Source organism: Calonectris borealis, chromosome 5 (assembly GCF_964195595.1).
Source record: "Calonectris borealis chromosome 5, bCalBor7.hap1.2, whole genome shotgun sequence".
Lineage (NCBI taxonomy): Eukaryota > Metazoa > Chordata > Aves > Procellariiformes > Procellariidae > Calonectris > Calonectris borealis.
This window is the reverse complement of record NC_134316.1, coordinates 2,748,525-2,774,316: the sequence shown is the minus strand read 5'-3', so window position 1 is coordinate 2,774,316 and position 25,792 is coordinate 2,748,525.

Genomic DNA, 25,792 nt, shown 5'->3' with positions numbered 1-25,792 from the left:
TTTAGCAGGGTTGTATGGCAGGGAGAGCCCTGTGTTCTGTGCTGACATACAGGCAGCTGATGGCACCTCTGATATCCAGAGATAGCAGTTTCTAGGAGTCTAGAGAAATCTAATTCAGTATGATTTTAGCTCATTTGTCTCTACAGTATCTCCCTCTTCAACAGTATTCAACTTCTCAATGAATGTTTTACTTTCCCTTCTCATGCTGCTTCTAAGAAGTTTATTGTTCTGGCTGCACTTGAACCAAATATTTCATTTGGTGCCTATCCTGTAGATTAATCAGCCCTTGCCTTGCTACTTGTTTTCAACGCAGCAGCAAAACCCAAAAGCAAACGGGAACTTAATGAGGCTTAATGAAAGGTATTTCATTAGTATTTCATTAATTAAGGCAGATACTGCTGTAAGTTAGGAGGGATGCTGAGATAGGTCTGGGCGGGGAGTACTGCACAGCAGACTTCAGACCAGGCAGCATCTCCACCGTGATTGACCACTTCCAGGTTTTGCTCTCGGGAGCAGATGGCTGATCTCGGGCCTGAGGTGACTGAATCAGCGGTTCGTCTGGGTCTCTTATCATTGATTTTTGGGAAACAGCTTTGAATCTTGAATGCGTTGCTCCAGGTGTGTGGCTGGGCTGCCACATTTGAACTTCAGCTATGAGCTTGTTGGATAACCTTTAATGAAGAGGAAGGAAAGGCCAGCATTAAGCCAAGCGAAGCAGAGGTCGTTTGAACAGTAACAGCAAAGACCTGACACCAGAAATGATCACAGACGAAATCTGGAGACTTCAAATTTTATTTTTTTTGTTTCAGTAACACTGGATGGAAAGCAGCTCCTCTCTGTTGTGGTTTATTAGATACGGAATATTCTGATTTTTGCCTAGGGAGACAAGGAACTGTTTGCCTGTGAACCAAACTTGTGTTGGAGATTAAGTTTCAAAGTCTTGAGGAACAAAAGACTACCTTGTGAAATGTCACAAAACATTCCCAGATCATTTACTACGGCTCCTGCTCTCACAGGGGAGGCACTAAAGGCCAGTGACATTGAGGAATAAGGACAGCAAAACGCAGACCTCCAGAATCAGCAGAATGCCAAGGATAAGCTGGAAGGTGAATGATCCGAATTGCTGTTCTGTGCTGAGTTAGATCGCTGAAAGCAGCATAATGAAGGACCAACTAGACAAAAGGTCCTGCAGGGAGCAGAAAAGGCAACTGAAAGCTGTTGCTCAGCTGAACGCAGACGAGCTCAGGAAAGTACCTGCAACTGCTATGGGAACACGCTCCTCCCTGGGGACTCCTTGTGAAGGAGGAGTGGGATGCTCCCCAGTGGGATGGAGATAAATGGACAAACAGTTTCTCCCTGGAATGAGGAGCATCACTGAAAAATAAATATCTTGAGCATAAGAAATGCGTTTGGTGACAAGTCATGCTGCACTATCTGTAATCCACCCAGCACAAATCCACTGCCCTGCAAGGCTTACTAAGTACAGAAAGGAAGCAGAAAGAGAGAAATACTTACAAAATACCTTAGAAATCCATGCTGACCCTTTAGCAAGAGGGCAGCAAATACTGTAGAAAAGCAAGGAGTCAAGCGACTATTGAAAGGGAGAGATTTTATAGCACATTAGCTTCCCCCATATCAAGAGTAAAGGCTTTCTGGGTTGGACATCCCGAAACACCATCACTGTTCTAGTTGCACACCATTCATGGTCACAGCAGCTTGAAATTTAGAGGCTAAGGCTCTCATAGATGTAACTAAAAATGCTAGGCAAGGCATGAGTTATTACAATAGCAGGAGATTACTTCCTAAGCATCTTCTCACAACATATTGGAGAAAAAAACAGAGTTGGTACTTGAAGTCTTTGACATGGAACAATTTGCTGCATTCCATGTAGACCATAACGAGTATTTTAACAATAATTGCAGTTCTGTGCTGGGCTGGGTAAATCTAGGCTGGAGATCCAATGGAGTTGGTGGGGTTGAAATACATTTATCACTGACTTGAATGTAAGTATGCGCTTGGGAAGCGATAGCTGTGGTCTTGCTGCCTCTGCTTTGTGCAAATAGAATATGGCACTGAGCAGTAACGTGTGTACTCAGAACGGTTAGAGAGCTGCTGCCCCAGGGCTTATAACAGCAGTCAGTCTAACTCACTGAGAATACAAACCTGAAGTGGGAAACATTAACAAAACCTGGAAATTGCTCAGCTACGAGATTTCCCTATGGTCAAGAAAAAAAGTTCAGGGCTAGACACCATTATGGTTACGAAAAGATGAGGAAGCAGTGACAAAACGTGCAAGACTCAGAGAGGTATGATCTTAATGAATAAAAAAGGTTTGTAAATGATTTTTAATATAATTTTGGAGTAATTAATGAAGGAAGATGCAGGGATTAATGAAGTAACAGTAACAATAATATTAGTATTAGATAAAGAAAAGAATCTTTTGAAAATACAGTCAGAACAGGAAAAATACCTATCAGTTACAGGTTCGCTGCTAGTTAAGCTGGAAGTAATGAGGCAGGAAAGTCAGAAATGCAAAGCACATCTGTTTTATATTGGATGGTATTTGGCTGGCTTCAAAAATGAACGCTTCATCCATACATTGGGATGATTTCTTCAATTTTCACTCACCTACCTGGCAAAAAGAATAGCAGCTCAGAGAAAATGATTTTTCTTTCATGTTATATCTCTTTACAATAGATCCTTTGATAGAGCGCAATCTGTCATTACACTAACTATCTGTTCAAGCGAAATGGCATCTCTGATACGCTGTGTGGCAGAGTGAATGTCCTAATAGGTATAGAGGTACACTTCCACAAAGGCTGTGGCTTCAAAAAAAAAAAAAAAACCAACATACAAAAGGCTTGAGGCATTCATATAGCAAGCATTTCTTTCTAATAGGATATGAGAACCTAACTCCCTTAAACTCCTTTGGAAATCTGAGCCGGAAATCCTGTGATTTTGTAAGATAGTTTGACTAACTAAGGCAAAGAGATTAAATAGGTGCTGATTATGCTGCAGTGGCACAACTAGACATGTGAGGTATCGGCTTTGAAGGGTACTGTAGGGAGAGAAGCTACCACAAAGGGCATAATTGCGTGCTGTGTCATCTGACATGAGAGAGGAAAGATTTTGCAGAGATGACAAATGAAATACAAAAGCTGTAAATAGAGACTCCGCACTTACGTGTTTTGTAGCTCATAGGCAAAAGGCACAGACGGATTGGAGAGGAATCACTGGCCAAAGCACTGCCAAAGCGCTGCAGTTCTGCTACAGCTTAAAAATTGTCATTTTGCATTTACTGATTAAATGTATAATAGTGTCAACTGTCAAACGTGCAGTTGTGACCTGCAATTTATTTCCTGCAGGGAATCTATTTGAAAATGTGTAACATTTCATATTATGTATTAATCATGTGAAACACTGTATTGCATGGTACAGATTAACCAGCGTTTGGTTTCTGTACAGACTCTCAGAGAGAAATCTTGCTGTGTGTGGGTTGTTTCAATTATACAGTGCTTTTCTTTATTTTTAGCACTATAGAAATGTAATAATTTGGCTGGAGTAAGTCCAACCGCATTGTAAAGTTAATGAATTTCTTAGCAGATCTTTTTTAAGACTTTGTGTTCAGAAAAAGCCACCGAACACAAAATTAATTGGGCAGGGTTACAAAATATCCAACTCAGACATTATAGGAGTCAATGAGAGAGGTTGTGTGGAGAAAGGCTTATTGCTTTATCTCCCTGTATGTCACAGTCATACAGCCAGCGATGATGATGCTTTATATTGAAAATTAAAGGAGTGCTTCAAAGCCAATTTAGAATGAGAAAGGAAAAACTGTTGTTGCAGGACTAAACTTGGTTGGAAATGTGACTTATCATTTCAGCACAGCCCCAGGCGTTTGCCGAGGGCAGACATTTGCTGACCGGACCTCTTGCATGTAGGAGCATGAAGTGAGCAAAGTGCACGTGTGGTCTTCCCAATCCCTGCGGGGACAGTGGGTGCTTCGCCCCAGGACTCTCCCTGCAGCATCTCTGATGCTTCTGCCTGCATCTTACACTGGATTTTGAGTAGGGCTTGGCTTATTCCTCCAACTTCTCCTGACGTTGAGATGGTTCATTCATTACCTTTGCATGTTTGGAACAAAAATACCAGTGTGCCAACTGGAGGCTGGGGTATTTCTGAGTGTGAAAACCCATCATATGTGAAGATCCTAGTTAATACCACCTAACAACAAGCATTATGTTAGAGACTTAGTCACCTGAGTTATAGCCACTGCTATAGAGAAAGGAGTGACAGAAGACAGAAGTCTCTTCAGCCACAGTCATTCCGACCATCTTTGCTCCTCTCCCTGGACCTGGGAGGAAACCAGACCGATAAATCACCTGCTTCAGCACCTCAGTGAGGAGCCTGATGAGACGAATGAACCTGGATCCCAGCACCCATATAGAACACACCAGTGCTTATCTAACCGCGCATACAAACCAAACCTAGAGAGCTTCTGAGTGCAGTTTTGGCAGTGGTCTTTAATTCTGGTCCTTTACTCCTCTGAGCCCTGGCCAAGGGCATGCTGTAGGGTTTGGATAGGGAAGAGTGATTACTTTACCACTTTCCCATCTGGCCCCTTGAATGTTTTATGGCAGTCCAAAGGCTCTGCTGGACTGTGCTATAGAATAGTGGCCTAAGAGCCCATGTTCATCATGCTGCGAACATCCTCTGACACAGCCCCGCTGGCCACAGACAGGAGCATCAGGTAGGATGTGGGAGACCTGCTCTTCTTTCCCAGCAGGCTGCCACTTTCTGCATCTTTTCTTTCTCCTGATAGCATGAAAACAGCCCTAAATTTAAGTAGAACTTGGGCCAAAATGTTTATCAGACTCAGTTTGCTTAAAAAAAAAGTAGAATGTGTAGTATTTAATATTGTAGTTTTCCATAAAATTTGCATAAGCATAGTATGTGCCCTAAGGCTCCTTACCAAGGATTCTGTGCATTATCATCATACATATATTAACAGTGTGTTTGAACTCTGTAGCAAATTTTAATTTTTCTTTGTCAATATCAATGTTTCCATTGCATACACAGGGTGGAATGAACTCAGTGTTTTCATTATATTTTTCAATTAACTTTTTTTCCCCTCATCAATGCTGTTGTGGATTAATTCATCCGCTCCACTTTTCTTCAAGAAACAAAAAAATCATTATCTGATATGAAATATTTCAGTTCCTTGGAAGAAAACTCGCTGTGAAAAGGAAAGCTCAATCCAGGTATGCTACCAGGCTAAAGGCTTGACCATTTCAATGATCAATCAAACAGCAGCGGATTGGTCATCTCTAGGAAGCCAGATAATTCCATGGCTTGAGCAAACTGTAGAAATACCCCGAATCTGGCCTTTGTGGGGCTATTTAGGAGGGAGGGCAGTCCAAAGGAACACTCTGTGGGCTGGGAGCTTTCTTCCCTCTCCAGGGCAGCAAAGGCATTAGTCCCGTTACTGTAGGATTTCAGAGGAAGGTCCATGTCTCCTGGTATATTGTTACGGGTCCATGAGTACAAGGAGATAAGAACCATGTTGTTAATTATTGGAGGAGTGTAAGGGCAGCTATTTTGCTGCTGGTGGTGTTGGACAATCTCTCATTCTCCTGCCCAAAGAAGGAAACTCCCTGGAACTCCCCTCCAGAGCCAGGAATGGCTTCGGTGATCCCCTTGAAAGTATCTCAGGCTCAGACATCCCTCCACCCTGGTACTGTTTCTGGGGCTCAATGATCCAGTTATTGACATCTGGGGCAGGAGGAAGAGGTACCCCAGCTCATACCAAAAGGGACTCCCAGACAAGTGATTTTCCTTTGCTCCTTGTAGAGTAGCGTAACTTTTGTGGACCTCACCCAAGAGTAAGCTGGTTTGGTTGGTTTTTGCTGTCTCTAGATTCAGGTGGGTTGAGCTCAGTTGTCCCACAGGAGGACACCTTCTTCATATCTGCTGGCATGAGTACCTCTTGGAGAAAGCCCAGTTGTCTGGTTATAGCCAGTTGTCTCAGCTGGGATTGGGACAGCTGGGCCTGGGCACTGAACAAGCACAAAACAGAAAACCCCAAGCTGTTTAAAGCTCATCAATAACAATGGCAGAACAAAGAGGCAAGGAAACAAGGGATGGATGTTCAGGGAGTTTCTGGGATGGACAAGTAGGGAGTAGAGACTCCCAACTCCCTCTACCCCTCTTTTCTCCTTGTAAGTCCCAGCTGGTAGGTCCCCAGTCTGCCATGAAGGTCCAGGATGTTGTTCAAATTGTGCCTCCTTTTCCCTCCATGCATCTGGTGCCTCTGCATTGGCAAAATAGCCCATGGAGTCAAGACCTGCTCGTTTGGAGGGTATTTTTTTGCCTTCACAGGCAATTGTTGATTTAAGGTCACCATTGTCAAGCCTGCCCTGTAGGATATCAGTGCTCAGGATGCTTAGTCTAGTACATGAGGAACCAGTTACTCTACGATCTTCAGGGCTAAGCACGGTACACATTTAACACAAGTTTTGAAGCACAGCAGCTCTGCTCCCCATGGGTAATGCACAGCCTTCTCTTGAACATCTGCATTCCTCCCTCCTTCTGCAGTCCTTTGAGACTTGGCTTGAAAGCAAATTGCAGCAAACTGGTGTCCATCCTGCTATGCAAAACGTGTTAATTTTTATGTGCTGGCATGATGCAGAGAGGAGCAATATTTCGGTCTTCTTGTTTTTTTCAGATTGGAGGAGTGGATGAAGATTTGTGTTTTTCATTGATGGAGCTGTCTTCCTGACAGGGGTCTGCATCTTTCAAAGGAATTATTTGTTGTACACCAACAGTGGACTGTTTGTGTAGAGTTTTCAGGAAAAAAATCTGTAGATGAAATAAGCAGCCATTTAATTTATCCTTCACAGTTGTTTCATGTAAATGAAGAAATGGAAGTCTTTGTGAGCCATCAAAGCTGTGAAATAAATGCACGATTAGCTGCATGAAAGTGCTGAAACCCATTAGCACTCATTTTAGAATAATAATGTACTTCAAGTATATTTGTTGAAATATAAATACAATTATGTGGAAAGAAATTAATGCACAGTATGAAGTTTCTTTAAGATCTCATAAAATTTTCTGCAGCACAAGATTAAATTAATGAAACCATGTTTTTAGAAGGCAAACAATTAGGATGTTGTATGAAAGTACAGATAAAATGAAAAAAAAGTTATAACATCACCAACTACGAGCATCAAAGCAGATAAACATTTGTAAAAATTGGTCTGAATGATGAAAGCATACAGTCTGCCTTGGCCTGGCCTTCAGTGACGTTGCCAGCAGGCAGAAGGGCATGTGGTTTTGGGGGCAGAGTTGGAAGTGAACATGCTTCTGGCAAAGGAGAAGTTCAAGTCATTAGAAGTTTGTCCAAGGTGCAGATCAGACAACTGATTCCTGCTTTTCTCATTTAATGTATATTTGGCTCACAAGTGGAGTGGGCAGTGGTTTCTCATCCTCATCTCTCATCAAACATCCTTTTTGACCTTTTCTATTCCCATCCACCCCTGACCCCACCATCATAGCTTCTCAGCCTGGTGTTACTAGCACTCACAGAGCTGGTGACCAGCAAACCTCCAGCAGCTGAAGCTGCCTTTGCCAACATAGGGATGGCTGTGCTCGGTCTGCTTGGACGTCCATCTGGATTGGTGGTCTTTGGAGGAGAGTGATTAGGGACATAAGACACAGGGCAAGTGTTGACTGGTCATGCTGCTTGGGGTGTTATCCCACCTTCAGTCCACAGTGAGCCTTGGTGGGAACAAGATCTCCTTTGCATTATGGGACATCATCCAGCCTCTGCTGAAGACATTATGCTGCAGGAGGATCTTGTGGGCATTGCTCATGCTATCAGCCCTCCTTTTGAAAGCTACCAGGAGGAGATAGTTACAAAGGAAATCCTGTCTGGGCAGGGGAGAACAGGCAGGGAGAGGTCACATTAGGGAACTTGTTTTACACCATGGGAAAGTCTACTTAACTGGCATTAAAATACTTCCAAGATTATTTTAAGGTTGGTAGCCAGAGGCAAGGCAGTTAACTGTGCTATGGAAAGGTGCGCTCCATATTTCCAATAACATTCATTCAGGTCTGGTATAAAATGAGAACATGTCCTCAAAAATGGAGAAGTATTTGCCACAATCCTGAACGTACTGAGAAAAAAAGATCTTTGAGAGCAAATATATCAGCCTTCAGTCACCTGAGCCAATACTCAAGCCACAGAAAAAGCAGAAACAGAATGTAATCTGTTCGGTGCCACAACTAATTGTGCTTCAGCTTTAGGAGCTCATAACCTTACAGCCAGTGAGTCCCAGTCCACGAAGTACCAGAGTGTTCATCTCTGAGCGTGCAATTAATGTTGTCTAAATCGGCAGGGATGCTTACATATTTAAATATATACATGTGCTTTTGCCCTCGTGAGTTGGCAGAGCACTGTCTGACAGTTAGCCAGCTTAGCTGGATATCCCAAGGAAAAAGGAAACGAAGGAAAGGTTAAATAGTAAAATCACTGTGTCTCTTTCCTTTCTTCCTAATGCCAGGAGAAATCACACATTTACAAACCACAGCTTTCTCAAATGCTCCATCATTTAGTATTGACTTCCAGACATGAAGAAAAGATCAGATAGCAGGGCTGATCTGCTAATGTTGTAATAATTTATACCTGAATTGCCAACATGAAATGTGGATATAAGAAACTGCTTGGGATAATGACATAAGTATGGCATTTCTCTTCAGTTTTTATAATGAAATACCCTAGTAATTTTAATAGGAATGTAAAATGATTTTTATGCCACATAAGAGGTTAATATATCCGTCTTTTGCCTGGTTGCACTAGGTATTAATCTGTCCTGGGACACAGGTTAAATTATGCCAGGGATCTGTAAAACTGGTGTTCATGCCACCTAACTGTCGCTGTCTGAAAGACGACTGGCTGAAATTTGAAGCTTAGCCTTGCAAAAGCAGATATTGTAACTCCCTCAACAGTCACAGAGAGAGAGATGGAGACTTCCAAGAAATGAAAAATCCTACACTCAAATCTGAAGTGGTTGAATCACCTTCTGGAGACACCATGGACAGATGGCCAGCCCAGGTCACCAGCTTAAATCAGATGCCAAGATCCAAACAGCTCGAGTTGGATGAGATGAACCTCATTCCTGGTGTAGGTTTTGATCAGGTTAAAACTTTGGTGCCTGGCCACTGCTAACATGATCCTGCCTAAAATCAATATTTATGATCCATTGTCTTCAGAAAACTTGTTTTACCCAATTTTTTAGCTGTTATGGGACAAATAAATTTGCCTTTCCTATACATGTCTTAATCTCAAACCTGGAAACATTTCAGCTTTGAACTTCAGGTGTGTCTTCAGTAACAACTGATGCAAATTCCAGCTTCTAGTGTCTCTGCATTCCCAACTCAGTGTAGACATTTTCTGGGACCTACAATGCATCATGAAAACATGCTAAAAATTAAAGGAAACCGATACCTGAATGCCTGAATCGTGATCTAGAGAAAATCCATTGCATCTTTGTAATTGGAAGGATCTTCTTCAATAGATCAAGTGCTGTAAATGCATAGGAACCCATGAGAACAATTTAGTGAGGAGTTTTTGAAGGTTACCAAAGGTCAGCCAGTTTGGGAAACATGCGAGCCAATGTTATGCATCTCTGCTGGAAAAGGAGATGTTCAGGGACTGGCTGTAGTGTGTCTGACAGATGGCTGTCCCTGCACACATGCCTTCTGTTCACAGACCCACAGCTACTGATTTCAGATCAAACATGGAACCTGAAAGCCTGGTTAGCATCCCAAGGAAACAAAATCAGACATTTAATTAAAGGATGCCAGGCCCAGTTTGGAAGGACTTGCTGTGTTCAGAGACGCAGCACCCAGCAGATCTTCTGGAGGCTGCCCAGGAAGACACAGCTGTGCACACCGAGAGCTCAGCGCCTACGGCAGCTGCGCCATGTATGCGGTAATATCGAGCGAGGCATCTGTAACTGTGTAAGAGCTTTGCAAATAGCTAATATTTTTCAAGATGACTTGTTTATGGTGCATGAATCCCTGCACACTGCTTGCTTGTTGTGCAGGAGGAGCCTTGCGTTTTCTTTCTTGGGGGGCGTCAAGGAGCTTTTGAGAGAGCAGTTTTATAATGATGCTTAGACTGAGCTAGGCTGCATATACGTCACGTAGAAAAAGGTCTCATGCTGCAAACATGTGTCTGCCCTGGCTGTCATTAGCATGCAGTAGCTGTACAACTTGCTCAGGGTTGTTCCCAGTAGCAGGTCTTAAAAACATGACAGTCTAGCAACTGCTGTGCAATGATGCTATGGCAGCTGCAATATCATCAGTATCATTTACAATACAACTGTTGTAACACCTCCAGAGTCCCCACCGAAGAGCTCTACTACGTAGTGTTTACATGCACACACTGCACATACACAAAGAGACACACAGAGTAAGTCCGGGCATTGCAGACCCAGCAAATCGTCCCTTATTATCCTCACTGTACAAAAGTGGTGCAGGTGCATAAAGTGACCTGTCTAGGGTTACTCGTGGCATCTATGACAAAGATGGCAACTAGAAAAAATTATTGCAGAGGAAAGGATTTAAATGGCACCCTTGTTAGCAAAAGTAAGGTAATAAAGGATCCTGGTATGAAGTAAAAATGTAGAGGACACCTTGAGTGTCTTCTTGGTTCTGTACTAAGGATATTTTTGGCTGCCAAATATGTTGCTCCTACTGCTTAACTTCTTCAACAGAGAACCTTTGGTTTGTTTGTTAGATTGAAGACATCCTTCCCAGGCTGTGCATGTCCAAGGAGTGAGAGAAACTGCTCCCACATGGCTTCCTCCAGACAGATTTTTCAGCTGATGAAAATGCTTCTGAGAGCAGTGTGCTGGTCCTCCCCCGGGGGAAGCGGGTCTCCTGGAGAAGCAGCTGCAGCTGGTGCAGAGAGTCTGCAACAAGGTGCAGCTCATCTCTGTTCTTCTGATATTTCCAGGACAGTGCATTGACTTTTCCCCCAAGGCAAAGTGGCTTCTGACACAAGTATTTGCTTAATCAGACTGCCATGCTAGGAACCAATTTTATTTGAAATCCTTTTAATTCTGTTTTGTACATGCACCCTTAAGTCCTCATGCTGGTTAATGGAGAGTGTTTGGATGCCCCGTGGCAATTTGTTAACGCTCTGTTAATGCCAATTACATCAGACCATAAGTGCAGAGAATAAGGGTGGTTGCTCTAGCGTGGAAAGGGGCATGGTGGGAGACCAGTTTCTGACTACATCCATGAAGTGCAACAAGATTCTCTTTGCTGAAGGGCAATATATAATGAATGCAGAGAAACCAGGTTAACTTTTAATTGCTCAGTCTGCTAACACCAACACGTGTGATGGGAAGGGTTCAGATTCATGTGCAGGCATGCTGTCAATGGGATAGGACGGCACAGTTGCTTAATTTCTTTGCATCAAATGACCGGGCAACCTGTGCTGTAATGAATGATACTAATGAAGATGTAAGGGGAGTGCTATGGCTCCCAGTAAATCCCCTTGAAATAATCATAGCTAGAGAAAGCTCCCGTAACAGCAAAATCCAGGAAAATGCAAGCACGAGGAAGGTATTTCCTATGACTGATTTCATCAGAAGGGCTTACTCTAATCAGATCCATCCAGAGGCACAACTCTCTGAAGGACCAAAGTAGCCCCAAGCTTTGGGCCCACCAAGCTGGCAGGCTGTCAGAATTTCTACCTTAAAATACTGGGCTGTCCACAGAGTCTTTGAGCTGCTCAAGTCCTCTTGAGTTCTCTAATTTGAGAGGAAAATGTGACATTTGTCGACAGATAGGTGGTGAGTCACAGCCCCTGGGATTAAGAGGAAACACTACAACGGCTGCAGAATTGCACGGGGAGCTCTGCGCAAGGGGTGCTGCACTCACACTTTGCCGTGCTTTCTTCAGTCATTTGGCTCTTTTAACCACTAGTTATGTGTGAAAAAGACAGGAAACATATAAAATAGATGCAACTTCAAACAACCAAGCAGAATCACAGACTTCGTTTCTGCCTCTGATGCCAAAACTGGCAGACAGATGGGATTTGTACTAATGAGCTAATTGGGAAAATCTCCCTTGACTGTTCCATCAAAAGCTTGATGTCCTCTAATCAGCTACTCCTTGACAGCAGATCAGGAAAAACTGCAAGCTTTAACCTGTAGTCTTCTTGGCTTTTGGCTCAGCTGCGGGTGCCTACGAGAGTCAGAGATTTGGATTTGGAGCAGCAGAAAGAGCTCTGATGGCTGAAGGGCTGATATTTCTTTCTGCGCATTACTGCATTGTTGTTTTTTCCCTGGGATCCTTTTTTTTCTCCTGGATGAATCATCTTTTCCATATGGGTTGTGATGGGAAACCATTCCTACCCAAATTTGTCTCGTTCTTCTCAAAACTGCAGCTGGCCTTAATTACCATGGTTACCTGCATCTCTGCACCCTGCCAGGGAGCACCAGTGAATGCAAACCAGCTGAGAATGGGGAAATGATTCTTGTTTCTAGTGGCTTATAAAAATATCTCTGCTGATTTCTTCTACTCAAGTCTCATTTTCTCATTGACTGTTATTTTTTTTCATCCTGATGTACCCCCTGAGTACTCCACTGGGCAGTACTAATACCAAATGCTCCAGAGGCAGCCTGGCCAGTAAACCAGAGATCCTGACCTACTCACTTTCCTCTAACAACAGAATTGATTCAAAACACATTAATCATCCAAGTTTCTTTATTCAGAGAACAGCATAGGTAGCAAGAGGTTACTGTGTACTTGTGATCAAGCAGTGCAGCTTGAATCCAAAGAACATAACTAATTCACTGCTAGCTTTAAATATACATAATTCAATCCTTAGAAATGATAAAACTTTGAAAGCTAATTTGGACATTTGTAGTCAGCACATCAGAAAACACAATGCCACAGGTGTCTACTTAAATTTTCATTATTCCTTTAATGGACTATAGATACCTTGCTCAGCTGTCTGTTAAGTGGTTATTTATCAGTCATGTTCCCAAGCACCTTAGCTGCATAACCCTAAAATTTAGAAATTCTGGTTTTCAGGTATGTCTTTGTCTTGCTCTAACATTAGTGATGGAAGAGCCATAAACAGCACGTAATAGAAGGAGAATCGCTAACCATACATGAATGTCAGCGCTTGTTTATTTGAGAGCAGCTGCATTTAGAAATGATGGGGAAGTCTAGCTGATGAGCAATATCATTCCTGTTGATAAATACTACTTCATATAAGGATGAAGACTGAGAATTTTCAGTCAGATTTTTCCTTGTAAGAGATAAGGTAAAGGAAATATTTTCTGTGACTCGTTTTCTTATTTGTCGCTATGAAGGAAAAAATCAGCACTTCATGGCTATGGGAGATGACAGCACTGTTCAATGGAGTATGGATCCAAAACCTTCTTGAGGCTGAGCCAGGATTAAATTTAAGCAAACCAGATTTACTGGTCAGATGACTAGTAAATCTACAGCTCAGATCGGGAAGCAGAGCTTATTAGCAGCACTATGCAAGGATAAGTAGAATCATAGAATCATACAGGTTGGAAAAGACCTCTAGGATCATCATCGTGTCCAACCGTCAAGTTGGACAGAAGTAGACTGCTTCCAGACCCAAGAAGGACGTGCAGCAGAACCGATGTGTCAACACTGTCACGCAACTACTTACAGCCTTTTGTTAGAGCCAGGTCTCCTGTGGATGCACCCCTGGGCTTGTAATTCTGCTCTAGTCTGAGCAGAGTCAGTTCTTGCACACTTTATTTTGTGCAAGTCAGTGCTTCTGGTTGGGGGATAGTGCTGATGGAGCCAGGTCTGATGTCTGTGCCCCTGAGAGGCCCCTATGCCTTATTCTGTTCCTGTTGCAAGTAATACAGACATATATTAACAAACATACTCTTGTCATGCTTTAGGAGTACTGTAGAGCTGTGGCCCCCAACCTTTTTGGACCTTTTGACAGCAATGTGTCTAGGAAAAGTTGAAGGATCTGAGGGACGTTATGTGTTGGGTACCACTCCCTTACACAGGCAGAGATTCACAGGGGCTCAGGTAGATCCTGGGCTTTATGAGCATTGGACACCCTAACAGCTTTATGGACACAAGTTTTCAATGCAAATATGCTGAGACTTTTTTAGGAGACTTTCCAGAGAAAATCAAAACAAACCAAAAAAGCCTTCAAAACATTGGGGATCATCCTTCCCCAGGAACCTGTTTTATATTGCTTAATAAAAAAACTAGACCATAACAAAGAAAAATGGTTCCTGAGTGCATTTCTGGTTGCCAAGAAATTATTACTGCAGATGCAGATGTCTCTGGTCATTCCTAAGAAAATAGATTGGACGAGTGCTAAGTGCTCCAGGGGACCAGGAGGGATTTTGCTGAATGCTATCCAGCAGAACAAATACTGTCAACCAAGTAAAATTTTCTGATATCAAAGTGCAGGAAACATTCATATAATTTTGTCTAAATAAGTGTATTGGTGTGCTCTTTGTGACAGCATGACTCATGACAAGCGTCCTGCTCTGGGCCCCATTCAGCCACCGTGTTAAAGTTGATAGAGTGGGGTGATGGGGAGGTGTTGGCCTGAAACCAGCTCCACCAACTGTAGTCATGTTACTGTGTTTGGGTGGTTGGGCTGTGATACAGCTGGGTGCTTCCTTGCAGACATCTTACTGGGTGGGTTACTGGCAACTGGGATGGAGCTGGGACATTAAGGCTCCCCAGGTACCAGCCACCGCTACTGCGACAGAAAGCTCCCCAGTCATGCCTGGTAGTGAGAGATGGTCAAGGGACACCACAGCGCCTTCTACCAAGGGATGCAGGAACCCGGGTTTCTCTTGCTGTGGATGACCTTTGCCTCACTGTCTATTTAGCCAAAAAAAAGAGAGAGAGAGAGAGACATCTGTGTTTGCTGAAGCAGTGCAAAGAAACTCTAAAGCAGCAAGGGCTCAAAGCTTCAATGTATAAATCAAACATGTTTCAGCTCACACACCATTTACTGCAAATACAATGCTGGGAATTCAATATTTGCCTTCTGGAACATGAGGTGTTTCACAGGGCCCTTCTGTGGCATGATATTATTCTTGTCCACTGACCGAATGAATCTAAGGCTGAAGTTTCCCCTGAAAATGCTGATGATTACTGGAGCAATTTGAAACGATATTCATTTCATGCTCATTGTTAGAAAAGACATCTTTTCCTGTAAATGTGTTTGTTCGGTCAAGAACTGAAAGCAAACAGACAAAAGAGGGACAAGCAGTCAGGCAGTCTTTGGGAAAAAAATGAATAGCTCTTCACAGAGAAACATTCACTTACGCTAGACTTAAGGCTCGACAATGGCAAAGGCGCTGTAAGGGGTAACAGTCAGATGAGAAAGGAGATGAATAATTTGCAATGCACCTGGTACTCGGAGCTCAGAAGCAGCTGGAGTGTCCAGCTCAGAAATTGCACCAGCGACCAGGGTTCACGATAGCGAGCGGAAAGCCGGCTCAAGTAGAGCACTCTGCAATTTACTATCACTTTTGCTGCCAAGGAAAATAGAAATATTGGCCTCTCCTTTCCCTTTTTTTTTGGTTTGTTTTACAGGACAAATTGTTTTTAAAAGATTTCTGAAAGTATCACATCTAGAAGTACCTAGGAAAATGAATTGTGCAGCAGCATATTTTTAAATTGGAGATGAAAGTAAATTGGTTTTCATGGCCATGTGTGAAGATTGTAGATGTGAATTATACCTCATTGCTTTATTTTTAAAGCTTGGAGGGAAGTGAATTACAGTATTAGAGTTCTTTTTACAGTTTATTGAAAGTAGAGAGACCTAACAAATGTTTTTAAAAGTTTTTAAGGTTCCCTTTTCCTTTTCTGTTGTGGAATATAGAGGGATTAAGGTGTGTGATTTTTGGTGAGGAAGAATCTAAAGAGAAGCTGAGAGTCAGCTGGCTCATATTTCCCTGAATTGTGGCTGTGTTGCACCCCAGGCTGCTGAGCAAAGGAAAACTTGGGGTCTCCGGATCCCACCTGGCACCACCTGCAGGCAAAGCAGCTCATGCAGCTCCAGGCAGCATTGGCCCACTTCTGTACACGTTGATGGGTCTGGTCCTGGAGACGGAGGGGTAAGCAACCAGCACGCTTTATCTTGGTGGTCTCAGGGCTTGAGGATCACCGCTTGGCCCTATGCAGAGGTGCAAAGCAGAGGAGATTTTCAAGGGAGGTGCAAAGAGTTAAATGCAGCTACCAGCCTTGTGTGCCAGACTTAGGTTGGCTCTAGATGTCTTGCAGTCAGAAGGGTTGCTGTTTCTTGAGAAAGCAAATATTTTACGATGGATCAGGTGTTCTGTTGTTCATTTGTGGTAACAATGGAGATTTGAATGGGGCTTTGCAAGTACTGGATTGTACAGGAGGGAAACATAGAGTGCTGCAGAGGAAGCTTTATTTTCAGGGGAAAACGTAGCTACTGCAAGGTCACCGGGAGAAAACAACTCTATCAGCTAGACGGCTATTTCAGAAGGAGGGACTCCGCCTCTTGCTGACACCCACAGCCAGGATATCTCTCTGTCAGCCCTGTTCCTCTGACACAGAGAGTCCCGATGGCTCAGGAGGAGCTGGGCACTGCTGACAGCGCACGTCCAGGCTCTGGCCTCATGGTGAAAAAGCTGCATTACAGCACAGGGGCTCCTGCGGAACAGACAGAGATAAGACATGGAGGAAGGACTGCCAAATCTACTTTTAATGAATTTTCTATAGAAATAAGTTATTTAGAAGAAATATGCAGACTTAGAATGCAACGAAGGTTTTTCCAGAGATACCAGTCATCCTACTTTGGGGCTCTCAGCCAGTCTTGTACTATTGGAAATTAGGTGACAATTTTGACCCTTTTTTTTTCAAGTTGCCTACTTCAGTATGGTTAGTCCTAGAGCAAACAGGTAAAGATGTGAGCAGCTGGGAAGTATTTGAGTGCAAGAGCCTTTGCAGACATAACACAGTGTCTATTGGCACTTCTATCATCTAAGTGCTGAATTCCCAGTAACAGCAACTCCCAGGCACAACTGGGACATGTCACTCTCCCAGTAATGGCAGACTTAAACCTGAACTCCCTTTTTCATTCAGAAAACAAGTTTTCAGAATTAATATCATGTCTTATCCAAATCGCTAAAATGATTGATTCTGTGAATACTCTGAGACGATCACATATACTTTGAGGATTAAAAATCATCTACATTTGTCGGTAGATGTGTCTTTGTAATTCTCCTAGACTATAATAAACATGCAAAATAGGATAAGATTATCTAAAAGAAACTGCGGGTTCATTCGTAAATCATCTAATTGTGGCGTACTGATGTATGCTATCACATATCACTACCTAAAAACCAAGAACCGAACATAAAAATAATATTGCTTTATGTATTTCAAATCAAATACAGCTTAATATTTGCTCTTAGAAGTTAAGTTGTCTAATTTGCTATCATAAATCCATAATGTTCAAGAGAACATTAAGAAAAGAAATTACTAGACTTGCCAATTTTTTTTCCTAGTTTTTTTTCCCTTTCTTTTTTTACTACTACAAAATTTATATTTTTTTTTTTACAGGGTATTGGGCATAAAAAAGGAATATATAATATTCTTTTTATTTCAGCTATAATAGGTAAGTACACATTTTCACAAAAATAAAACAGAACAGACTATCTATCACCCGCAGAAGTTTTTTAAGTTGCTTTTGCCTACTTCAGTGGCATCATTTCTATTGCTAGCAATACTTATCTTCAGACTACCTAAAATATTTCATCCCACAAGCAAGACCTGGTCTCCCTCAGAAGACTTCAGTGACCTTAAAAGTATGATGAATTAAAGGTACCATAATCAGGCATGAGAAGATTTGAGGATTTTCTCTTGATGTGTAACTGGAATGAGGATGAAGATGTTGGAGAACATGGTTTTTTCTATGAATTCTTGAAACCATGGTAGAATAAACCAGAGATATAAGAAGACTCTGCTGACAAAAGTCATCAGGGTAGTTTTTTTAAAAGATCTAATATCTGGACTTTTAATGTGATGCTATTTAAAAGGCCTGTTTTCTTGAGCACAAGAAAACATATCCTGCCTGCAAAAGGTTACATGTTAAAATTAAGGGAGAACTTACGATTTATGTCCCATTTTATCATTCTCTGTGAAGCTTACTTGCAGTTGCATCTACATCCAACATATCTTTGCAGAGGCTGCTTCCACCAAACGGCATCTGGAAGCTTCATTTAAAAAGGAACACACCAATTGCAAAGATGTTTACTGCCTTTCAAATAGAGCTTCCTTGTTCTCTAGTCTCCAGTTTGACCTGTCAAGAGGCAGTATTCAGACTCAGGCCAGATAAATGATTATACTCCATTTCATCACCATCAAATTCAAGATGCAGATGGTTTATATCCTTAGACCAAGGACTAAAATGATTGGCTTGGCTTCCTTATTTCTCCAGTCTTGAATAGTTGGTGAATAGTCATGTTTTAGACACAGGAGACCACGAAAAGAAGACATTATTATATATAGCTAATCTGTTTTCTATAAAATATATAATATCGAGCAAGTCCAAATTTCTACTGTGTTTTGCTTGAGAATAACTGCTGAGCATTAATGATCTTGAGCTGGGATCAAAAGATATCCCTCAAAACTCACAACTTAGCTTCTTTGCCCAAATTCTTTCTCTTTCCCGAAGCATTTCATGTCCTTGTCTATATAATGACTGTTACTAACAATATATTTGTTTACACTGACTTATGAACTATTTGAAATCACATGTATTCAAGCTACTTGAAATCCGGCATTCAGTAGACATTATACCCCCTCCTCTATTACTGCAGATAAGGTAGGGTGGGATATCTCTAAGTTCATCACTTTTTCTAACAAAGAAGGAAAATGGTGATATTGTCTAGAGGGATAACCCTGAAAACAAAACGAGGCAAATTTCATCTGAATCTCTCCCTCTCACCGTTAGTCACCAGTTAGTTTATTTTGAGATGGGAAAGTTCTCATGAAGTGTTACAAAAGGAGGGAAATTACATACAAATGTTTAATTAGAAGCTTCTTTCCACGCTAAATGATACTCCTGCAAGACTTTGTGGGATTAATTGGTGTGCTCTACTCCTTCTAAAAAAAGATCGGGGATGAGCTGACATGAGAGGGAAGTTACCCTTTCAGCATGTCAGGTGGGTGGGCGGTGGGACGGTGAAGGAAAAAGCAGGCAGGGAGTTGAGAAGAGGAGAAGGAGATGTGGAGGTGGAGGAGAAAACAGTCGTGAGAGGTGGTCTGAAAGGCTGACAGGCAGAAGTTGGGGGTGACATTGAAAATAATTTTTTCAGGTTGCTCCCGGGTGAATAGCTCTAGGAAGTTTTGTTTTTTCCAGAAACTGTGGCACTCCCAGAAAGAAAAATCTTTTATAAACATTTACACTTATGCACTTTTATTGATAATGTCAGCCAACCAGAATTCGGTGGGCATCTGTTAATGTGAAATCAGTAAATAGCTTGTAGAGGGGAAAGAAATTACCATTCATGATGCCTTGCATAAGGATTTTCAGAGGTTTGCCTGCATGGTAACAACAGTGAGAATGGATTATGAAATATCAAAACAGTAAGGCATTGAAATGAAGCTTTTCCTCAACCTTTCCTGCACACCATTTACAGGATGAAAATGTAGAGGTTACGTACCCAAAACATCAAGGCTCCTTAAAACCAGAGCCTAACTTCAACTTCATTGTTAAATATTGAATGTCCAACCGAATGTTCTTTGCAAACACACTTTTTATTCCAGCCATCACTTGCTAAATGTACTCAATACATTGAAAATGTTCTATCAGAGAGACGAGAAATACTTGACATGTAGTTCAGTATCAGGCTGTAACTCCCTGTGCCAAAGCAAAAAGGTATTCATTCTGGTAATGTTCTGCAGAGTAACAAAAATACAGGAGTGCTAAAGGCCACATTATTGCCAAATCAGCATTTTGTTTAAAATTATACTTTGGGGCTTTTTTTCCATTCTTCTGTTTGAACCTTATGGATCAGTCATTTCCTTCCTATGAATTAGTTTTGACCTCCCACCTTTCAGGAATGTGTTCTTGCAGGGGATTTATAGGATGCAAGCCACACGGAGGTAAAGAAGTTGTGTAACGTCGATTGGCTCCAAGTAAGTCTGGCATTACTGTCATCCAAAATGTTTTAAAGAAATTTGGGCAAAACATTTTTTGCCAAATGTGTATATCTTAAGTCCCCTACCTTGCTCATCACCCAAGCACATGCATCTGCATACCCAAACATATATTCAGTTGGAGCACGTATGGAAGAATGTAACTTGCATATGCTTTGCCAAATACTCGCATCTAAGTTATATGGATTGAAGTATATATACCCCACACAAAGACAAGTGGAAGACCATGAGTCTTCTGTGACTATTACCAAAAGATATTTTAGGGCTAATTCAGGTATACTTCGGAAGATTTGTAAGTATTCATGGCTTGGGAGAATAACTCCACAAACTCTCTGCTAGTCCTTGCTGTAGCAAGGCCAAATGATGCCCTTGCAGAGTGGACTCCTTCAGCTCCAGCTTGGAGAATCCTCCATTGTGCGGTGCTACCCACAGGGTAATTTCCTGAGATGCTTTGGAGAGACACAAAAATATTGACCAAGGTGGGCTAGAAAAGAAAGGAAGCTATTGTCAGAATAATATCTGGTGATAATTCAGATACTATTTGAATTTATTGCATTTTATCTAGATTGTTCTGAAAAACCTAGGCTTTTTTTTTTCTTTAAGACCGAAGCTTATTTTCCTATTAATATCACCATGATTGATTAGATTATGGTGTCTTAGCTGTGCGTGGAAACAGCTTCCATAAGCCGATATCATAGACATTATTACTTGATTCTGTTTGAACAATGAAAAGAGGGTTAGGGGATGGTGACCTGCACTGCTCTTTCTGACGGTCCTGCAGATCCCTCTTTCTCTCCATTTTTGTGCAGATAAAGCTGCCAATGTCATATATAGCAACTAAACCAACGTTTTTGCAAAATATTGTTTTACATATGAATCATGGGTATAAACCTAGCCAGACTCCAGGGTTATTTAGCTTTATGCCTGACTCTCAGGGCAACATTAAAGGTGCGCAGGAGCATTTCCAGGCCCTGACACCAGATGACGTGGAAAGGGACATATCTTAACCCCCTTGGGTCATCTTAACCCCCGAGACATGGTGGCTGCAGGGAAATGATTCCCTGGCCCATTCTATCTTCCAATCACAAATTCATTGGGAAATACCCACAGGTTCATTGGGATATATCAGCTGCAATCGGCCGGATCCGTACCAGGAACCGCGTACCAGTTATGAGCACAATCAGCCTTAGTGCTCCTCACTCGGGCAATTCCTTCTTTCCCAGGTTTTGGGAATGGACTATTTCTAGTCCTTACAACGGTTTAAATTTGTGCCCTCAGTGTTTTCCAAAGGTGCTGGTTAGCATGGTCTCTGCTTATACATTTGCCTTCATCTGGTGGAAATATGTGCTTCCTTCACTCCATTGGCCAGCTCCTATAGGATTTGAATTTATGATGTTAAGGCTCCCTGTAACCCCCCCGGGCAGCCTCCCAAATAATTCTTCCATGGAGCAGCACACTTAGAGTTCAAAATGGTAGCTGTTTTACAACAAACCTTTATTACCCTTCAGAAGGACTTAAAGCACTCTTCGCTGGTTGCTTTTCTTTTAGACACTCTTCTTTGACCCTTCATAAAGCATTTCACTGGACTTTTTCCTTTCTACTTCTTTTCTGTTTCCCAGCAGCATCCATAGTGAAAATCCTGGCTTTCAGTTATCAGAGAAAAAGGAAATAGATAACATTTCTGGGAGTGCCTAGTGCTAGTGAGAATCTGCAGCATGAACTCTCCCTTCAGCTTTTTATCGCAGGCTTTCATTTTGTTTAAACCTATCAGTGATAGACTGACTTACTCTCCTAAATCTAAAAGATCTTATTACAAGAGGAGCAAGGCGATGCCAACAAAGCAGCCTTGTTTGCACGCCACAAAATCCTTATTGCGCCCATTCAGTGCTGACATAATCTATGTGAGTCTGTGGTGGATGTGGTTTTTTCCCAGAAGAAAGTCATTAAAGGACTCATGTGGAAATGCAAATGTCTTTATCACACTAATAATTCAAGACAAGGAGTGAACATTCATATCTTTTCCAGACATCTGAGAGAATAGTTTAGTTTTCTAACTAATATCAGAAAATTATGCACATTTTCAGCTTCTTTATTTTGCAAAGATCATTAACTGAAGAAAGTGTTGTGTTTAAGCATTCCCTAAAACTATGCAATTTACCATAGCGTAACTCTTTGGAAAGTGCAGATGGAAAATGTGACTGGGGAAATCTAAAATTTGACAGGTCCAGTAGTTAAGAGTATAAGAACAAACAAATATTAAAGAACGAACTTTTAAATGTGTCTAAGGCCGGGTCTACACAGCAGTGTAGCAATTGAAGAGCAAATTTCAAAGTAGCTTGTCCCGGTACTATTTGGTATTTGGGATAGCTTTGATCTAGCCTGGAAAGGAAATGTTATTTTTGTGACTATAGGATAGGCAAGTCCTGAATGACTTAGAAACCAAAGCCCTGGTGCAACAGAATGGCATTTCCATTTCCAAGCAAAAAGGGTGCTCTGAAGGGTAATTTCTGCTTCCACAATTTTTCCACCTACTTTTCACATTGGTCTTTATCAGTCTTGAGACCATCAGATGGTCTAATAAAAACTGTTACTTTTTCCTACTAACAGGGCATAATTTAAAAATTCTCATCTTTCCAAATATTTGTATTTCAAAGCATCAGCCTCAGTATCTCTACAGCCAACCTAGAACTTCTGACACTGCTCCTACTTGCATTTCTGTAGCCTGAATCTGCTCTGGCATTAGTTCAGCTTCCATCATTTGAGAGTATTCAAGCTTTGGTGTTGCAGTTTTCCAAGAATACCTAAGTGATTTAGAGGCTTTCATCATTTTGACTGTGATTTTTGCAATGTTGTGCCTGTCCTTCATTTTAACTAGAGCACTGAGCTGCAGTGATTGGATTTCGCTGTAATTGTCCCCAGTTAAAGCTTTGCCTTTTACCTTATTCTACCAGTCAGATATACTGCCAGCTATATTTTAGTAAACAAACAAACAAACATGTAGTTATATTAAAAATTAGGCAATGGTCAGGAATTTCACAGCTATAATTTGGCTTTGCCCCTGCAGCATAAATAATTTTGACTGAAAATAATCTTGTCAGCTATTTTCTACAACTGGTAAAAATCACACACAAAGATATAATTACAGAATCTTCTGCTTATTCTTATATTTGACAAAAGGAAATTTAGAGCTCTCAGTATTGGCACCTGAGAAATTTCACTGAGCAGAACCAGGCTATGGTATGTGCAGCATTTCAGGTAGCCAGTTGCTGCAGGTATATTATTTCTGACAAAAATAGAATAGATTGTATAAAAATTTTTTTTTGGTCTTTGATTCATTAAACTTTTTTAACATAATACACACCAAAGACCTGAAAACGAAAAGCCAGAATAAAAATCTCTGTATTTTTTTTTTCCTTCAGGATAAAGAACCTTTTGAAATGCACTAAAATTTACAGACCTGAATATTGTGGTATGATATATCCACCTTTTTAATTTTTTCATTCAAATCTTGTAGTGTTATTCCCACTAATTTGGGTGAAAGTGGACATTTTGCATAAGTATTTGTCCTTTAGTTTTTGTTGGAAGTTTCCATTAAAAATGAAAGCTCAGCACATACATAGCTGATCTAGAAATGAGAGAGGATTTCAACCACGGAAGTAGCCAATTCCCTTCCTTTTCTAAAATAAAGTAAAGGTAATCTTTTTACGTGTTCAGGATTTTGAAATATGTAAAATATTAATCTATTTTTCCTAAAACTTCAGGCTAAAATTGAAAACTTCAGGTATTATACAGGTAAAAATGCATTTTTTTTTTTAAATTTATACTTGTAATGATGCTTTCAGCAAATGAAATAACCAACATTAAACAAAACTCCCAATGCTTGCTCCTGAATAATGTAATCCTCCACTCAGTTTTAAATGATCCTTTCACTGGCAAGACGAGCTGAGATAAAAGCGTGACCTGAAAATGAAGGCATCAGTAGTGCAACTATTATAAACCTTAGTGCAGCATTTAATTTTTTTTATATAGGTATGATGACTGGAAATTTGCAGTTTAAAGGACAATTCAAAAGTAAATACATTTAAAATTAGAATGATTTTTTCCTTCACCTCAACCACACAGAACCTACTTAAATGCAGTCTTAAAAAAAGAAAAAAGAGGAGAGAGAGACCCTAGATGACACCGATAAAGTTTAAAAGCTTGCAGCATTTGTGAAGTGTGTACAACTGGGTAATTGTTGGGGGAGAGTAATTCTTTTGCTGCAGTTTGGTAGATTACTTTATTGTAATTAAAATATTCTGTTGCCAGCCTCTCTAGCATGAATTTTCATTATAATACAAAATTATACTTGAAATTAATTACCGTATGTCTCACCTCATCAGAAACTGACTTTTCTGACACTTGGAATGTCAATTCTAATGACAACAGTGCTGAAAGCAGGCATTATTCTTCCCCAGGTTTTCTCCCTTGCCACTTGGAAACTGCTGTAGTGAAATGACCTGGACCTCTGATGAAACTGAGGGTCTTGTTTATTCAAAAATACCAGGAAAAACTCCTTGCCTCCCATGACGGTGAAGACCCATGATGGTAGAGTTACTGGTTTTGCAAACACCGGCTCCAAGTGACTCAACCAATGCTCTTTCAAGTGCATTGTGTTTCCAGGTTTGGTGTAAATTCCTCCAAAAGTAGAGCCCACGGACAGCCACCTGAGCTCTTCCAAAACTGTAGTCATCAGGCAACTGCAGCACGTAAACTTTCCCAAGAAATTCATCAGTAGTGATAACTCACCAGCAATAATGTGACCACGCTCAGTTTTTGCAACTTGGCTGCCAGCTGAATAATGTAACTCTTTAAAAAACACAAAACCTTAGTAAAACAAAAGAAAAACAGACATTAAAATTGCAAAGCTCCCTACAAAATGGAGCCTTAATACATATTTTTCAGCTTCCAGGATGAGAAATGGACCTTCCTGGAAGTCTCGACATGGCCTCAGGCACAGCACAGGGGAGCGGTAGCTGCAACATGTCCATGGTGACTACTCTGGGATCCACTTCTGATTCTTGGGTTCTCCAGTATCTTTGTGTCTAATAATTTCATCTGCAGTTTCCGGTATTGTGAACTCTGAAGTCTTGGACAGTGGAGCTAAGGCTCCTTATACCATCAGTAAGCACATATTTTCATTGACTTATAGAAGTATTGGTTGGAGAAGTCCTCTGATGGTACAATCCTGCCTGAAGTGAGACTATCACCAACATCCAAAGAAGTCAGCCATGAATTTGTCCAGACTTGCCTTGAAAAACTCCAAGAACGGGGATTGCACAACCTCTCCAGGCCTTTGTTCAGGGGCCTTGTAATGAAAAGGTTTTTAATGTGCTAAGTTTCCTCAGCCTGTGCTTCAAGATTATGGATCCCAGCATCCTAGCCATTTTGGTAGCCCTCCACTGGCTGCTTTCCAGTTTCTCAACATCTTTGAGCTGGGGTGCCCAGAATTGCACTTTGGTCCCCATGAGGACAAACATGTCCATTTTCTAAGTAGTCCTTCACCTGTTGCTTC